The sequence below is a fragment of the Patella vulgata genome, chromosome 9 (genome assembly GCF_932274485.2).
Source record: "Patella vulgata chromosome 9, xgPatVulg1.2, whole genome shotgun sequence".
Lineage (NCBI taxonomy): Eukaryota > Metazoa > Mollusca > Gastropoda > Patellidae > Patella > Patella vulgata.
In genome coordinates, this window is record NC_065887.2 from 42,675,327 (window position 1) to 42,685,435 (window position 10,109).

Genomic DNA, 10,109 nt, shown 5'->3' on the forward strand with positions numbered 1-10,109 from the left:
GCAGTAAATGAGTTTTCTCCCCCGTCAAAAACATGTTCGCGTCTACAGCACCCGGTGTTCCCAGGCGGTCACCCATCCAAGTACTGAGCGGGCCCGACGTTGCTTAACTTCAGTGATCGGACGAGAACTGGTGTTTTCAACGTGATATGGCCGTAGACGACGACAGGTGAAAAAATCCCGCAGTTATCTGTCGCAGAGTGAGCAGTAAATGAGTTTTCTCCCCCGTCAAAAACATGTTCGCGTCTACAGCACCCGGTGTTCCCAGGCGGTCACCCATCCAAGTACTGAGCGGGCCCGACGTTGCTTAACTTCAGTGATCGGACGAGAACTGGTGTTTTCAACGTGATATGGCCGTAGACGACGACAGGTGAAAAAATCCCGCAGTTATCTGTCGCAGAGTGAGCAGTAAATAGGCAATATCTGTCGCAGAGTGAGCAGTAAATGAGTTTTCTCAGCCGTCAAAAACATGTTCGCGTCTACAGCACCCGGTGTTCCCAGGCGGTCACCCATCCAAGTACTGAGCGGGCCCGACGTTGCTTAACTTCAGTGATCGGACGAGAACTGGTGTTTTCAACGTGATATGGCCGTAGACGACGACAGGTGAAAAAATCCCGCAGTTATCTGTCGCAGAGTGAGCAGTAAATGAGTTTTCTCCCCCGTCAAAAACATGTTCGCGTCTACAGCACCCGGTGTTCCCAGGCGGTCACCCATCCAAGTACTGAGCGGGCCCGACGTTGCTTAACTTCAGTGATCGGACGAGAACTGGTGTTTTCAACGTGATATGGCCGTAGACGACGACAGGTGAAAAAATCCCGCAGTTATCTGTCGCAGAGTGAGCAGTAAATAGGCAATATCTGTCGCAGAGTGAGCAGTAAATGAGTTTTCTCAGCCGTCAAAAACATGTTCGCGTCTACAGCACCCGGTGTTCCCAGGCGGTCACCCATCCAAGTACTGAGCGGGCCCGACGTTGCTTAACTTCAGTGATCGGACGAGAACTGGTGTTTTCAACGTGATATGGCCGTAGACGACGACAGGTGAAAAAATCCCGCAGTTATCTGTCGCAGAGTGAGCAGTAAATGAGTTTTCTCAGCCGTCAAAAACATGTTCGCGTCTACAGCACCCGGTGTTCCCAGGCGGTCACCCATCCAAGTACTGAGCGGGCCCGACGTTGCTTAACTTCAGTGATCGGACGAGAACTGGTGTTTTCAACGTGATATGGCCGTAGACGACGACAGGTGAAAAAATCCCGCAGTTATCTGTCGCAGAGTGAGCAGTAAATGAGTTTTCTCCCCCGTCAAAAACATGTTCGCGTCTACAGCACCCGGTGTTCCCAGGCGGTCACCCATCCAAGTACTGAGCGGGCCCGACGTTGCTTAACTTCAGTGATCGGACGAGAACTGGTGTTTTCAACGTGATATGGCCGTAGACGACGACAGGTGAAAAAATCCCGCAGTTATCTGTCGCAGAGTGAGCAGTAAATAGGCAATATCTGTCGCAGAGTGAGCAGTAAATGAGTTTTCTCAGCCGTCAAAAACATGTTCGCGTCTACAGCACCCGGTGTTCCCAGGCGGTCACCCATCCAAGTACTGAGCGGGCCCGACGTTGCTTAACTTCAGTGATCGGACGAGAACTGGTGTTTTCAACGTGATATGGCCGTAGACGACGACAGGTGAAAAAATCCCGCAGTTATCTGTCGCAGAGTGAGCAGTAAATGAGTTTTCTCCCCCGTCAAAAACATGTTCGCGTCTACAGCACCCGGTGTTCCCAGGCGGTCACCCATCCAAGTACTGAGCGGGCCCGACGTTGCTTAACTTCAGTGATCGGACGAGAACTGGTGTTTTCAACGTGATATGGCCGTAGACGACGACAGGTGAAAAAATCCCGCAGTTATCTGTCGCAGAGTGAGCAGTAAATAGGCAATATCTGTCGCAGAGTGAGCAGTAAATGAGTTTTCTCAGCCGTCAAAAACATGTTCGCGTCTACAGCACCCGGTGTTCCCAGGCGGTCACCCATCCAAGTACTGAGCGGGCCCGACGTTGCTTAACTTCAGTGATCGGACGAGAACTGGTGTTTTCAACGTGATATGGCCGTAGACGACGACAGGTGAAAAAATCCCGCAGTTATCTGTCGCAGAGTGAGCAGTAAATGAGTTTTCTCAGCCGTCAAAAAAATGTTCGCGTCTACAGCACCCGGTGTTCCCAGGCGGTCACCCATCCAAGTACTGAGCGGGCCCGACGTTGCTTAACTTCAGTGATCGGACGAGAACTGGTGTTTTCAACGTGATATGGCCGTAGACGACGACAGGTGAAAAAATCCCGCAGTTATCTGTCGCAGAGTGAGCAGTAAATAGGCAATATCTGTCGCAGAGTGAGCAGTAAATGAGTTTTCTCAGCCGTCAAAAACATGTTCGCGTCTACAGCACCCGGTGTTCCCAGGCGGTCACCCATCCAAGTACTGAGCGGGCCCGACGTTGCTTAACTTTAGTGATCGGACGAGAACTGGTGTTTTCAACGTGATATGGCCGTAGACGACGACAGGTGAAAAAATCCCGCAGTTATCTGTCGCAGAGTGAGCAGTAAATGAGTTTTCTCCCCCGTCAAAAACATGTTCGCGTCTACAGCACCCGGTGTTCCCAGGCGGTCACCCATCCAAGTACTGAGCGGGCCCGACGTTGCTTAACTTCAGTGATCGGACGAGAACTGGTGTTTTCAACGTGATATGGCCGTAGACGACGACAGGTGAAAAAATCCCGCAGTTATCTGTCGCAGAGTGAGCAGTAAATGAGTTTTCTCCCCCGTCAAAAACATGTTCGCGTCTACAGCACCCGGTGTTCCCAGGCGGTCACCCATCCAAGTACTGAGCGGGCCCGACGTTGCTTAACTTCAGTGATCGGACGAGAACTGGTGTTTTCAACGTGATATGGCCGTAGACGACGACAGGTGAAAAAATCCCGCAGTTATCTGTCGCAGAGTGAGCAGTAAATGAGTTTTCTCCCCCGTCAAAAACATGTTCGCGTCTACAGCACCCGGTGTTCCCAGGCGGTCACCCATCCAAGTACTGAGCGGGCCCGACGTTGCTTAACTTCAGTGATCGGACGAGAACTGGTGTTTTCAACGTGATATGGCCGTAGACGACGACAGGTGAAAAAATCCCGCAGTTATCTGTCGCAGAGTGAGCAGTAAATGAGTTTTCTCCCCCGTCAAAACCATGTTCGCGTCTACAGCACCCGGTGTTCCCAGGCGGTCACCCATCCAAGTACTGAGCGGGCCCGACGTTGCTTAACTTCAGTGATCGGACGAGAACTGGTGTTTTCAACGTGATATGGCCGTAGACGACGACAGGTGAAAAAATCCCGCAGTTATCTGTCGCAGAGTGAGCAGTAAATAGGCAATATCTGTCGCAGAGTGAGCAGTAAATGAGTTTTCTCAGCCGTCAAAAACATGTTCGCGTCTACAGCACCCGGTGTTCCCAGGCGGTCACCCATCCAAGTACTGAGCGGGCCCGACGTTGCTTAACTTCAGTGATCGGACGAGAACTGGTGTTTTCAACGTGATATGGCCGTAGACGACGACAGGTGAAAAAATCCCGCAGTTATCTGTCGCAGAGTGAGCAGTAAATGAGTTTTCTCCCCCGTCAAAAACATGTTCGCGTCTACAGCACCCGGTGTTCCCAGGCGGTCACCCATCCAAGTACTGAGCGGGCCCGACGTTGCTTAACTTCAGTGATCGGACGAGAACTGGTGTTTTCAACGTGATATGGCCGTAGACGACGACAGGTGAAAAAATCCCGCAGTTATCTGTCGCAGAGTGAGCAGTAAATGAGTTTTCTCCCCAGTCAAAAACATGTTCGCGTCTACAGCACCCGGTGTTCCCAGGCGGTCACCCATCCAAGTACTGAGCGGGCCCGACGTTGCTTAACTTCAGTGATCGGACGAGAACTGGTGTTTTCAACGTGATATGGCCGTAGACGACGACAGGTGAAAAAATCCCGCAGTTATCTGTCGCAGAGTGAGCAGTAAATGGGTTTTCTCCCCCGTCAAAAACATGTTCGCGTCTACAGCACCCGGTGTTCCCAGGCGGTCACCCATCCAAGTACTGAGCGGGCCCGACGTTGCTTAACTTCAGTGATCGGACGAGAACTGGTGTTTTCAACGTGATATGGCCGTAGACGACGACAGGTGAAAAAATCCCGCAGTTATCTGTCGCAGAGTGAGCAGTAAATGAGTTTTCTCCCCCGTCAAAAACATGTTCGCGTCTACAGCACCCGGTGTTCCCAGGCGGTCACCCATCCAAGTACTGAGCGGGCTCGACGTTGCTTAACTTCAGTGATCGGACGAGAACTGGTGTTTTCAACGTGATATGGCCGTAGACGACGACAGGTGAAAAAATCCCGCAGTTATCTGTCGCAGAGTGAGCAGTAAATAGGCAATATCTGTCGCAGAGTGAGCAGTAAATGAGTTTTCTCAGCCGTCAAAAACATGTTCGCGTCTACAGCACCCGGTGTTCCCAGGCGGTCACCCATCCAAGTACTGAGCGGGCCCGACGTTGCTTAACTTCAGTGATCGGACGAGAACTGGTGTTTTCAACGTGATATGGCCGTAGACGACGACAGGTGAAAAAATCCCGCAGTTATCTGTCGCAGAGTGAGCAGTAAATGAGTTTTCTCCCCCGTCAAAAACATGTTCGCGTCTACAGCACCCGGTGTTCCCAGGCGGTCACCCATCCAAGTACTGAGCGGGCCCGACGTTGCTTAACTTCAGTGATCGGACGAGAACTGGTGTTTTCAACGTGATATGGCCGTAGACGACGACAGGTGAAAAAATCCCGCAGTTATCTGTCGCAGAGTGAGCAGTAAATGAGTTTTCTCCCCCGTCAAAAACATGTTCGCGTCTACAGCACCCGGTGTTCCCAGGCGGTCACCCATCCAAGTACTGAGCGGGCCCGACGTTGCTTAACTTCAGTGATCGGACGAGAACTGGTGTTTTCAACGTGATATGGCCGTAGACGACGACAGGTGAAAAAATCCCGCAGTTATCTGTCGCAGAGTGAGCAGTAAATAGGCAATATCTGTCGCAGAGTGAGCAGTAAATGAGTTTTCTCAGCCGTCAAAAACATGTTCGCGTCTACAGCACCCGGTGTTCCCAGGCGGTCACCCATCCAAGTACTGAGCGGGCCCGACGTTGCTTAACTTCAGTGATCGGACGAGAACTGGTGTTTTCAACGTGATATGGCCGTAGACGACGACAGGTGAAAAAATCCCGCAGTTATCTGTCGCAGAGTGAGCAGTAAATGAGTTTTCTCCCCCGTCAAAAACATGTTCGCGTCTACAGCACCCGGTGTTCCCAGGCGGTCACCCATCCAAGTACTGAGCGGGCCCGACGTTGCTTAACTTCAGTGATCGGACGAGAACTGGTGTTTTCAACGTGATATGGCCGTAGACGACGACAGGTGAAAAAATCCCGCAGTTATCTGTCGCAGAGTGAGCAGTAAATAGGCAATATCTGTCGCAGAGTGAGCAGTAAATGAGTTTTCTCAGCCGTCAAAAACACGTTCGCGTCTACAGCACCCGGTGTTCCCAGGCGGTCACCCATCCAAGTACTGAGCGGGCCCGACGTTGCTTAACTTCAGTGATCGGACGAGAACTGGTGTTTTCAACGTGATATGGCCGTAGACGACGACAGGTGAAAAAATCCCGCAGTTATCTGTCGCAGAGTGAGCAGTAAATGAGTTTTCTCAGCCGTCAAAAACATGTTCGCGTCTACAGCACCCGGTGTTCCCAGGCGGTCACCCATCCAAGTACTGAGCGGGCCCGACGTTGCTTAACTTCAGTGATCGGACGAGAACTGGTGTTTTCAACGTGATATGGCCGTAGACGACGACAGGTGAAAAAATCCCGCAGTTATCTGTCGCAGAGTGAGCAGTAAATAGGCAATATCTGTCGCAGAGTGAGCAGTAAATGAGTTTTCTCAGCCGTCAAAAACATGTTCGCGTCTACAGCACCCGGTGTTCCCAGGCGGTCACCCATCCAAGTACTGAGCGGGCCCGACGTTGCTTAACTTTAGTGATCGGACGAGAACTGGTGTTTTCAACGTGATATGGCCGTAGACGACGACAGGTGAAAAAATCCCGCAGTTATCTGTCGCAGAGTGAGCAGTAAATGAGTTTTCTCCCCCGTCAAAAACATGTTCGCGTCTACAGCACCCGGTGTTCCCAGGCGGTCACCCATCCAAGTACTGAGCGGGCCCGACGTTGCTTAACTTCAGTGATCGGACGAGAACTGGTGTTTTCAACGTGATATGGCCGTAGACGACGACAGGTGAAAAAATCCCGCAGTTATCTGTCGCAGAGTGAGCAGTAAATGAGTTTTCTCCCCCGTCAAAAACATGTTCGCGTCTACAGCACCCGGTGTTCCCAGGCGGTCACCCATCCAAGTACTGAGCGGGCCCGACGTTGCTTAACTTCAGTGATCGGACGAGAACTGGTGTTTTCAACGTGATATGGCCGTAGACGACGACAGGTGAAAAAATCCCGCAGTTATCTGTCGCAGAGTGAGCAGTAAATGAGTTTTCTCCCCCGTCAAAAACATGTTCGCGTCTACAGCACCCGGTGTTCCCAGGCGGTCACCCATCCAAGTACTGAGCGGGCCCGACGTTGCTTAACTTCAGTGATCGGACGAGAACTGGTGTTTTCAACGTGATATGGCCGTAGACGACGACAGGTGAAAAAATCCCGCAGTTATCTGTCGCAGAGTGAGCAGTAAATGAGTTTTCTCCCCCGTCAAAAACATGTTCGCGTCTACAGCACCCGGTGTTCCCAGGCGGTCACCCATCCAAGTACTGAGCGGGCCCGACGTTGCTTAACTTCAGTGATCGGACGAGAACTGGTGTTTTCAACGTGATATGGCCGTAGACGACGACAGGTGAAAAAATCCCGCAGTTATCTGTCGCAGAGTGAGCAGTAAATAGGCAATATCTGTCGCAGAGTGAGCAGTAAATGAGTTTTCTCAGCCGTCAAAAACATGTTCGCGTCTACAGCACCCGGTGTTCCCAGGCGGTCACCCATCCAAGTACTGAGCGGGCCCGACGTTGCTTAACTTCAGTGATCGGACGAGAACTGGTGTTTTCAACGTGATATGGCCGTAGACGACGACAGGTGAAAAAATCCCGCAGTTATCTGTCGCAGAGTGAGCAGTAAATGAGTTTTCTCCCCCGTCAAAAACATGTTCGCGTCTACAGCACCCGGTGTTCCCAGGCGGTCACCCATCCAAGTACTGAGCGGGCCCGACGTTGCTTAACTTCAGTGATCGGACGAGAACTGGTGTTTTCAACGTGATATGGCCGTAGACGACGACAGGTGAAAAAATCCCGCAGTTATCTGTCGCAGAGTGAGCAGTAAATAGGCAATATCTGTCGCAGAGTGAGCAGTAAATGAGTTTTCTCAGCCGTCAAAAACATGTTCGCGTCTACAGCACCCGGTGTTCCCAGGCGGTCACCCATCCAAGTACTGAGCGGGCCCGACGTTGCTTAACTTCAGTGATCGGACGAGAACTGGTGTTTTCAACGTGATATGGCCGTAGACGACGACAGGTGAAAAAATCCCGCAGTTATCTGTCGCAGAGTGAGCAGTAAATGAGTTTTCTCCCCCGTCAAAAACATGTTCGCGTCTACAGCACCCGGTGTTCCCAGGCGGTCACCCATCCAAGTACTGAGCGGGCCCGACGTTGCTTAACTTCAGTGATCGGACGAGAACTGGTGTTTTCAACGTGATATGGCCGTAGACGACGACAGGTGAAAAAATCCCGCAGTTATCTGTCGCAGAGTGAGCAGTAAATGAGTTTTCTCCCCAGTCAAAAACATGTTCGCGTCTACAGCACCCGGTGTTCCCAGGCGGTCACCCATCCAAGTACTGAGCGGGCCCGACGTTGCTTAACTTCAGTGATCGGACGAGAACTGGTGTTTTCAACGTGATATGGCCGTAGACGACGACAGGTGAAAAAATCCCGCAGTTATCTGTCGCAGAGTGAGCAGTAAATGGGTTTTCTCCCCCGTCAAAAACATGTTCGCGTCTACAGCACCCGGTGTTCCCAGGCGGTCACCCATCCAAGTACTGAGCGGGCCCGACGTTGCTTAACTTCAGTGATCGGACGAGAACTGGTGTTTTCAACGTGATATGGCCGTAGACGACGACAGGTGAAAAAATCCCGCAGTTATCTGTCGCAGAGTGAGCAGTAAATGAGTTTTCTCCCCCGTCAAAAACATGTTCGCGTCTACAGCACCCGGTGTTCCCAGGCGGTCACCCATCCAAGTACTGAGCGGGCTCGACGTTGCTTAACTTCAGTGATCGGACGAGAACTGGTGTTTTCAACGTGATATGGCCGTAGACGACGACAGGTGAAAAAATCCCGCAGTTATCTGTCGCAGAGTGAGCAGTAAATGAGTTTTCTCAGCCGTCAAAAACATGTTCGCGTCTACAGCACCCGGTGTTCCCAGGCGGTCACCCATCCAAGTACTGAGCGGGCCCGACGTTGCTTAACTTCAGTGATCGGACGAGAACTGGTGTTTTCAACGTGATATGGCCGTAGACGACGACAGGTGAAAAAATCCCGCAGTTATCTGTCGCAGAGTGAGCAGTAAATGAGTTTTCTCCCCCGTCAAAAACATGTTCGCGTCTACAGCACCCGGTGTTCCCAGGCGGTCACCCATCCAAGTACTGAGCGGGCCCGACGTTGCTTAACTTCAGTGATCGGACGAGAACTGGTGTTTTCAACGTGATATGGCCGTAGACGACGACAGGTGAAAAAATCCCGCAGTTATCTGTCGCAGAGTGAGCAGTAAATGAGTTTTCTCCCCCGTCAAAAACATGTTCGCGTCTACAGCACCCGGTGTTCCCAGGCGGTCACCCATCCAAGTACTGAGCGGGCCCGACGTTGCTTAACTTCAGTGATCGGACGAGAACTGGTGTTTTCAACGTGATATGGCCGTAGACGACGACAGGTGAAAAAATCCCGCAGTTATCTGTCGCAGAGTGAGCAGTAAATGAGTTTTCTCCCCCGTCAAAAACATGTTCGCGTCTACAGCACCCGGTGTTCCCAGGCGGTCACCCATCCAAGTACTGAGCGGGCCCGACGTTGCTTAACTTCAGTGATCGGACGAGAACTGGTGTTTTCAACGTGATATGGCCGTAGACGACGACAGGTGAAAAAATCCCGCAGTTATCTGTCGCAGAGTGAGCAGTAAATGAGTTTTCTCCCCCGTCAAAAACATGTTCGCGTCTACAGCACCCGGTGTTCCCAGGCGGTCACCCATCCAAGTACTGAGCGGGCCCGACGTTGCTTAACTTCAGTGATCGGACGAGAACTGGTGTTTTCAACGTGATATGGCCGTAGACGACGACAGGTGAAAAAATCCCGCAGTTATCTGTCGCAGAGTGAGCAGTAAATAGGCAATATCTGTCGCAGAGTGAGCAGTAAATGAGTTTTCTCAGCCGTCAAAAACATGTTCGCGTCTACAGCACCCGGTGTTCCCAGGCGGTCACCCATCCAAGTACTGAGCGGGCCCGACGTTGCTTAACTTCAGTGATCGGACGAGAACTGGTGTTTTCAACGTGATATGGCCGTAGACGACGACAGGTGAAAAAATCCCGCAGTTATCTGTCGCAGAGTGAGCAGTAAATGAGTTTTCTCAGCCGTCAAAAACATGTTCGCGTCTACAGCACCCGGTGTTCCCAGGCGGTCACCCATCCAAGTACTGAGCGGGCCCGACGTTGCTTAACTTCAGTGATCGGACGAGAACTGGTGTTTTCAACGTGATATGGCCGTAGACGACGACAGGTGAAAAAATCCCGCAGTTATCTGTCGCAGAGTGAGCAGTAAATAGGCAATATCTGTCGCAGAGTGAGCAGTAAATGAGTTTTCTCAGCCGTCAAAAACATGTTCGCGTCTACAGCACCCGGTGTTCCCAGGCGGTCACCCATCCAAGTACTGAGCGGGCCCGACGTTGCTTAACTTCAGTGATCGGACGAGAACTGGTGTTTTCAACGTGATATGGCCGTAGACGACGACAGGTGAAAAAATCCCGCAGTTATCTGTCGCAGAGTGAGCAGTAAATGAGT

At 51.6% G+C, this 10,109-nt stretch overlaps 48 non-coding genes across 48 annotated transcripts; all 48 read right to left on the minus strand.

Annotated features, from left to right (window-relative positions):
• Positions 1-39: 39 nt before the first annotated feature.
• On the minus strand, positions 40-158 carry LOC126808175 (5S ribosomal RNA). Its single transcript, XR_007674418.1, has one exon. It is a non-coding gene; the product is annotated as a 5S ribosomal RNA (ribosomal RNA).
• An 82-nt stretch (positions 159-240) lies between these two features.
• LOC126808176 (5S ribosomal RNA) lies at positions 241-359 on the minus strand. The gene has a single exon (XR_007674419.1). It is a non-coding gene; the product is annotated as a 5S ribosomal RNA (ribosomal RNA).
• Positions 360-473: 114 nt separating this feature from the next.
• On the minus strand, positions 474-592 carry LOC126808177 (5S ribosomal RNA). The gene has a single exon (XR_007674420.1). It is a non-coding gene; the product is annotated as a 5S ribosomal RNA (ribosomal RNA).
• An 82-nt stretch (positions 593-674) lies between these two features.
• On the minus strand, positions 675-793 carry LOC126808178 (5S ribosomal RNA). Its single transcript, XR_007674421.1, has one exon. It is a non-coding gene; the product is annotated as a 5S ribosomal RNA (ribosomal RNA).
• A 114-nt stretch (positions 794-907) lies between these two features.
• Positions 908-1,026, minus strand: LOC126808179 (5S ribosomal RNA). The gene has a single exon (XR_007674422.1). It is a non-coding gene; the product is annotated as a 5S ribosomal RNA (ribosomal RNA).
• An 82-nt stretch (positions 1,027-1,108) lies between these two features.
• Positions 1,109-1,227, minus strand: LOC126808181 (5S ribosomal RNA). Its single transcript, XR_007674424.1, has one exon. It is a non-coding gene; the product is annotated as a 5S ribosomal RNA (ribosomal RNA).
• Positions 1,228-1,309: 82 nt separating this feature from the next.
• Positions 1,310-1,428, minus strand: LOC126808182 (5S ribosomal RNA). Its single transcript, XR_007674425.1, has one exon. It is a non-coding gene; the product is annotated as a 5S ribosomal RNA (ribosomal RNA).
• A 114-nt stretch (positions 1,429-1,542) lies between these two features.
• On the minus strand, positions 1,543-1,661 carry LOC126808183 (5S ribosomal RNA). The gene has a single exon (XR_007674426.1). It is a non-coding gene; the product is annotated as a 5S ribosomal RNA (ribosomal RNA).
• An 82-nt stretch (positions 1,662-1,743) lies between these two features.
• Positions 1,744-1,862, minus strand: LOC126808184 (5S ribosomal RNA). The gene has a single exon (XR_007674427.1). It is a non-coding gene; the product is annotated as a 5S ribosomal RNA (ribosomal RNA).
• A 114-nt stretch (positions 1,863-1,976) lies between these two features.
• Positions 1,977-2,095, minus strand: LOC126808185 (5S ribosomal RNA). Its single transcript, XR_007674428.1, has one exon. It is a non-coding gene; the product is annotated as a 5S ribosomal RNA (ribosomal RNA).
• An 82-nt stretch (positions 2,096-2,177) lies between these two features.
• LOC126808186 (5S ribosomal RNA) lies at positions 2,178-2,296 on the minus strand. The gene has a single exon (XR_007674429.1). It is a non-coding gene; the product is annotated as a 5S ribosomal RNA (ribosomal RNA).
• Positions 2,297-2,410: 114 nt separating this feature from the next.
• Positions 2,411-2,529, minus strand: LOC126808315 (5S ribosomal RNA). Its single transcript, XR_007674558.1, has one exon. It is a non-coding gene; the product is annotated as a 5S ribosomal RNA (ribosomal RNA).
• An 82-nt stretch (positions 2,530-2,611) lies between these two features.
• On the minus strand, positions 2,612-2,730 carry LOC126808187 (5S ribosomal RNA). Its single transcript, XR_007674430.1, has one exon. It is a non-coding gene; the product is annotated as a 5S ribosomal RNA (ribosomal RNA).
• Positions 2,731-2,812: 82 nt separating this feature from the next.
• Positions 2,813-2,931, minus strand: LOC126808188 (5S ribosomal RNA). The gene has a single exon (XR_007674431.1). It is a non-coding gene; the product is annotated as a 5S ribosomal RNA (ribosomal RNA).
• An 82-nt stretch (positions 2,932-3,013) lies between these two features.
• Positions 3,014-3,132, minus strand: LOC126808189 (5S ribosomal RNA). Its single transcript, XR_007674432.1, has one exon. It is a non-coding gene; the product is annotated as a 5S ribosomal RNA (ribosomal RNA).
• An 82-nt stretch (positions 3,133-3,214) lies between these two features.
• LOC126808190 (5S ribosomal RNA) lies at positions 3,215-3,333 on the minus strand. Its single transcript, XR_007674433.1, has one exon. It is a non-coding gene; the product is annotated as a 5S ribosomal RNA (ribosomal RNA).
• Positions 3,334-3,447: 114 nt separating this feature from the next.
• LOC126808192 (5S ribosomal RNA) lies at positions 3,448-3,566 on the minus strand. Its single transcript, XR_007674435.1, has one exon. It is a non-coding gene; the product is annotated as a 5S ribosomal RNA (ribosomal RNA).
• Positions 3,567-3,648: 82 nt separating this feature from the next.
• On the minus strand, positions 3,649-3,767 carry LOC126808193 (5S ribosomal RNA). Its single transcript, XR_007674436.1, has one exon. It is a non-coding gene; the product is annotated as a 5S ribosomal RNA (ribosomal RNA).
• An 82-nt stretch (positions 3,768-3,849) lies between these two features.
• LOC126808194 (5S ribosomal RNA) lies at positions 3,850-3,968 on the minus strand. The gene has a single exon (XR_007674437.1). It is a non-coding gene; the product is annotated as a 5S ribosomal RNA (ribosomal RNA).
• Positions 3,969-4,050: 82 nt separating this feature from the next.
• On the minus strand, positions 4,051-4,169 carry LOC126808195 (5S ribosomal RNA). Its single transcript, XR_007674438.1, has one exon. It is a non-coding gene; the product is annotated as a 5S ribosomal RNA (ribosomal RNA).
• Positions 4,170-4,251: 82 nt separating this feature from the next.
• Positions 4,252-4,370, minus strand: LOC126808125 (5S ribosomal RNA). The gene has a single exon (XR_007674368.1). It is a non-coding gene; the product is annotated as a 5S ribosomal RNA (ribosomal RNA).
• A 114-nt stretch (positions 4,371-4,484) lies between these two features.
• LOC126808196 (5S ribosomal RNA) lies at positions 4,485-4,603 on the minus strand. The gene has a single exon (XR_007674439.1). It is a non-coding gene; the product is annotated as a 5S ribosomal RNA (ribosomal RNA).
• Positions 4,604-4,685: 82 nt separating this feature from the next.
• Positions 4,686-4,804, minus strand: LOC126808197 (5S ribosomal RNA). Its single transcript, XR_007674440.1, has one exon. It is a non-coding gene; the product is annotated as a 5S ribosomal RNA (ribosomal RNA).
• An 82-nt stretch (positions 4,805-4,886) lies between these two features.
• LOC126808198 (5S ribosomal RNA) lies at positions 4,887-5,005 on the minus strand. Its single transcript, XR_007674441.1, has one exon. It is a non-coding gene; the product is annotated as a 5S ribosomal RNA (ribosomal RNA).
• A 114-nt stretch (positions 5,006-5,119) lies between these two features.
• On the minus strand, positions 5,120-5,238 carry LOC126808199 (5S ribosomal RNA). Its single transcript, XR_007674442.1, has one exon. It is a non-coding gene; the product is annotated as a 5S ribosomal RNA (ribosomal RNA).
• An 82-nt stretch (positions 5,239-5,320) lies between these two features.
• LOC126808200 (5S ribosomal RNA) lies at positions 5,321-5,439 on the minus strand. The gene has a single exon (XR_007674443.1). It is a non-coding gene; the product is annotated as a 5S ribosomal RNA (ribosomal RNA).
• A 114-nt stretch (positions 5,440-5,553) lies between these two features.
• LOC126808201 (5S ribosomal RNA) lies at positions 5,554-5,672 on the minus strand. The gene has a single exon (XR_007674444.1). It is a non-coding gene; the product is annotated as a 5S ribosomal RNA (ribosomal RNA).
• An 82-nt stretch (positions 5,673-5,754) lies between these two features.
• LOC126808203 (5S ribosomal RNA) lies at positions 5,755-5,873 on the minus strand. Its single transcript, XR_007674446.1, has one exon. It is a non-coding gene; the product is annotated as a 5S ribosomal RNA (ribosomal RNA).
• Positions 5,874-5,987: 114 nt separating this feature from the next.
• LOC126808316 (5S ribosomal RNA) lies at positions 5,988-6,106 on the minus strand. Its single transcript, XR_007674560.1, has one exon. It is a non-coding gene; the product is annotated as a 5S ribosomal RNA (ribosomal RNA).
• An 82-nt stretch (positions 6,107-6,188) lies between these two features.
• Positions 6,189-6,307, minus strand: LOC126808204 (5S ribosomal RNA). Its single transcript, XR_007674447.1, has one exon. It is a non-coding gene; the product is annotated as a 5S ribosomal RNA (ribosomal RNA).
• Positions 6,308-6,389: 82 nt separating this feature from the next.
• On the minus strand, positions 6,390-6,508 carry LOC126808205 (5S ribosomal RNA). The gene has a single exon (XR_007674448.1). It is a non-coding gene; the product is annotated as a 5S ribosomal RNA (ribosomal RNA).
• An 82-nt stretch (positions 6,509-6,590) lies between these two features.
• Positions 6,591-6,709, minus strand: LOC126808206 (5S ribosomal RNA). The gene has a single exon (XR_007674449.1). It is a non-coding gene; the product is annotated as a 5S ribosomal RNA (ribosomal RNA).
• Positions 6,710-6,791: 82 nt separating this feature from the next.
• Positions 6,792-6,910, minus strand: LOC126808207 (5S ribosomal RNA). The gene has a single exon (XR_007674450.1). It is a non-coding gene; the product is annotated as a 5S ribosomal RNA (ribosomal RNA).
• A 114-nt stretch (positions 6,911-7,024) lies between these two features.
• Positions 7,025-7,143, minus strand: LOC126808208 (5S ribosomal RNA). Its single transcript, XR_007674451.1, has one exon. It is a non-coding gene; the product is annotated as a 5S ribosomal RNA (ribosomal RNA).
• Positions 7,144-7,225: 82 nt separating this feature from the next.
• LOC126808209 (5S ribosomal RNA) lies at positions 7,226-7,344 on the minus strand. Its single transcript, XR_007674452.1, has one exon. It is a non-coding gene; the product is annotated as a 5S ribosomal RNA (ribosomal RNA).
• Positions 7,345-7,458: 114 nt separating this feature from the next.
• LOC126808210 (5S ribosomal RNA) lies at positions 7,459-7,577 on the minus strand. The gene has a single exon (XR_007674453.1). It is a non-coding gene; the product is annotated as a 5S ribosomal RNA (ribosomal RNA).
• Positions 7,578-7,659: 82 nt separating this feature from the next.
• Positions 7,660-7,778, minus strand: LOC126808211 (5S ribosomal RNA). Its single transcript, XR_007674454.1, has one exon. It is a non-coding gene; the product is annotated as a 5S ribosomal RNA (ribosomal RNA).
• An 82-nt stretch (positions 7,779-7,860) lies between these two features.
• On the minus strand, positions 7,861-7,979 carry LOC126808212 (5S ribosomal RNA). Its single transcript, XR_007674455.1, has one exon. It is a non-coding gene; the product is annotated as a 5S ribosomal RNA (ribosomal RNA).
• Positions 7,980-8,061: 82 nt separating this feature from the next.
• LOC126808214 (5S ribosomal RNA) lies at positions 8,062-8,180 on the minus strand. Its single transcript, XR_007674457.1, has one exon. It is a non-coding gene; the product is annotated as a 5S ribosomal RNA (ribosomal RNA).
• An 82-nt stretch (positions 8,181-8,262) lies between these two features.
• On the minus strand, positions 8,263-8,381 carry LOC126808136 (5S ribosomal RNA). The gene has a single exon (XR_007674379.1). It is a non-coding gene; the product is annotated as a 5S ribosomal RNA (ribosomal RNA).
• Positions 8,382-8,463: 82 nt separating this feature from the next.
• LOC126808215 (5S ribosomal RNA) lies at positions 8,464-8,582 on the minus strand. The gene has a single exon (XR_007674458.1). It is a non-coding gene; the product is annotated as a 5S ribosomal RNA (ribosomal RNA).
• An 82-nt stretch (positions 8,583-8,664) lies between these two features.
• On the minus strand, positions 8,665-8,783 carry LOC126808216 (5S ribosomal RNA). Its single transcript, XR_007674459.1, has one exon. It is a non-coding gene; the product is annotated as a 5S ribosomal RNA (ribosomal RNA).
• Positions 8,784-8,865: 82 nt separating this feature from the next.
• On the minus strand, positions 8,866-8,984 carry LOC126808217 (5S ribosomal RNA). Its single transcript, XR_007674460.1, has one exon. It is a non-coding gene; the product is annotated as a 5S ribosomal RNA (ribosomal RNA).
• Positions 8,985-9,066: 82 nt separating this feature from the next.
• On the minus strand, positions 9,067-9,185 carry LOC126808218 (5S ribosomal RNA). Its single transcript, XR_007674461.1, has one exon. It is a non-coding gene; the product is annotated as a 5S ribosomal RNA (ribosomal RNA).
• An 82-nt stretch (positions 9,186-9,267) lies between these two features.
• Positions 9,268-9,386, minus strand: LOC126808220 (5S ribosomal RNA). The gene has a single exon (XR_007674462.1). It is a non-coding gene; the product is annotated as a 5S ribosomal RNA (ribosomal RNA).
• Positions 9,387-9,500: 114 nt separating this feature from the next.
• Positions 9,501-9,619, minus strand: LOC126808221 (5S ribosomal RNA). The gene has a single exon (XR_007674463.1). It is a non-coding gene; the product is annotated as a 5S ribosomal RNA (ribosomal RNA).
• Positions 9,620-9,701: 82 nt separating this feature from the next.
• Positions 9,702-9,820, minus strand: LOC126808222 (5S ribosomal RNA). The gene has a single exon (XR_007674464.1). It is a non-coding gene; the product is annotated as a 5S ribosomal RNA (ribosomal RNA).
• Positions 9,821-9,934: 114 nt separating this feature from the next.
• LOC126808223 (5S ribosomal RNA) lies at positions 9,935-10,053 on the minus strand. The gene has a single exon (XR_007674465.1). It is a non-coding gene; the product is annotated as a 5S ribosomal RNA (ribosomal RNA).
• Positions 10,054-10,109: the final 56 nt, after the last annotated feature.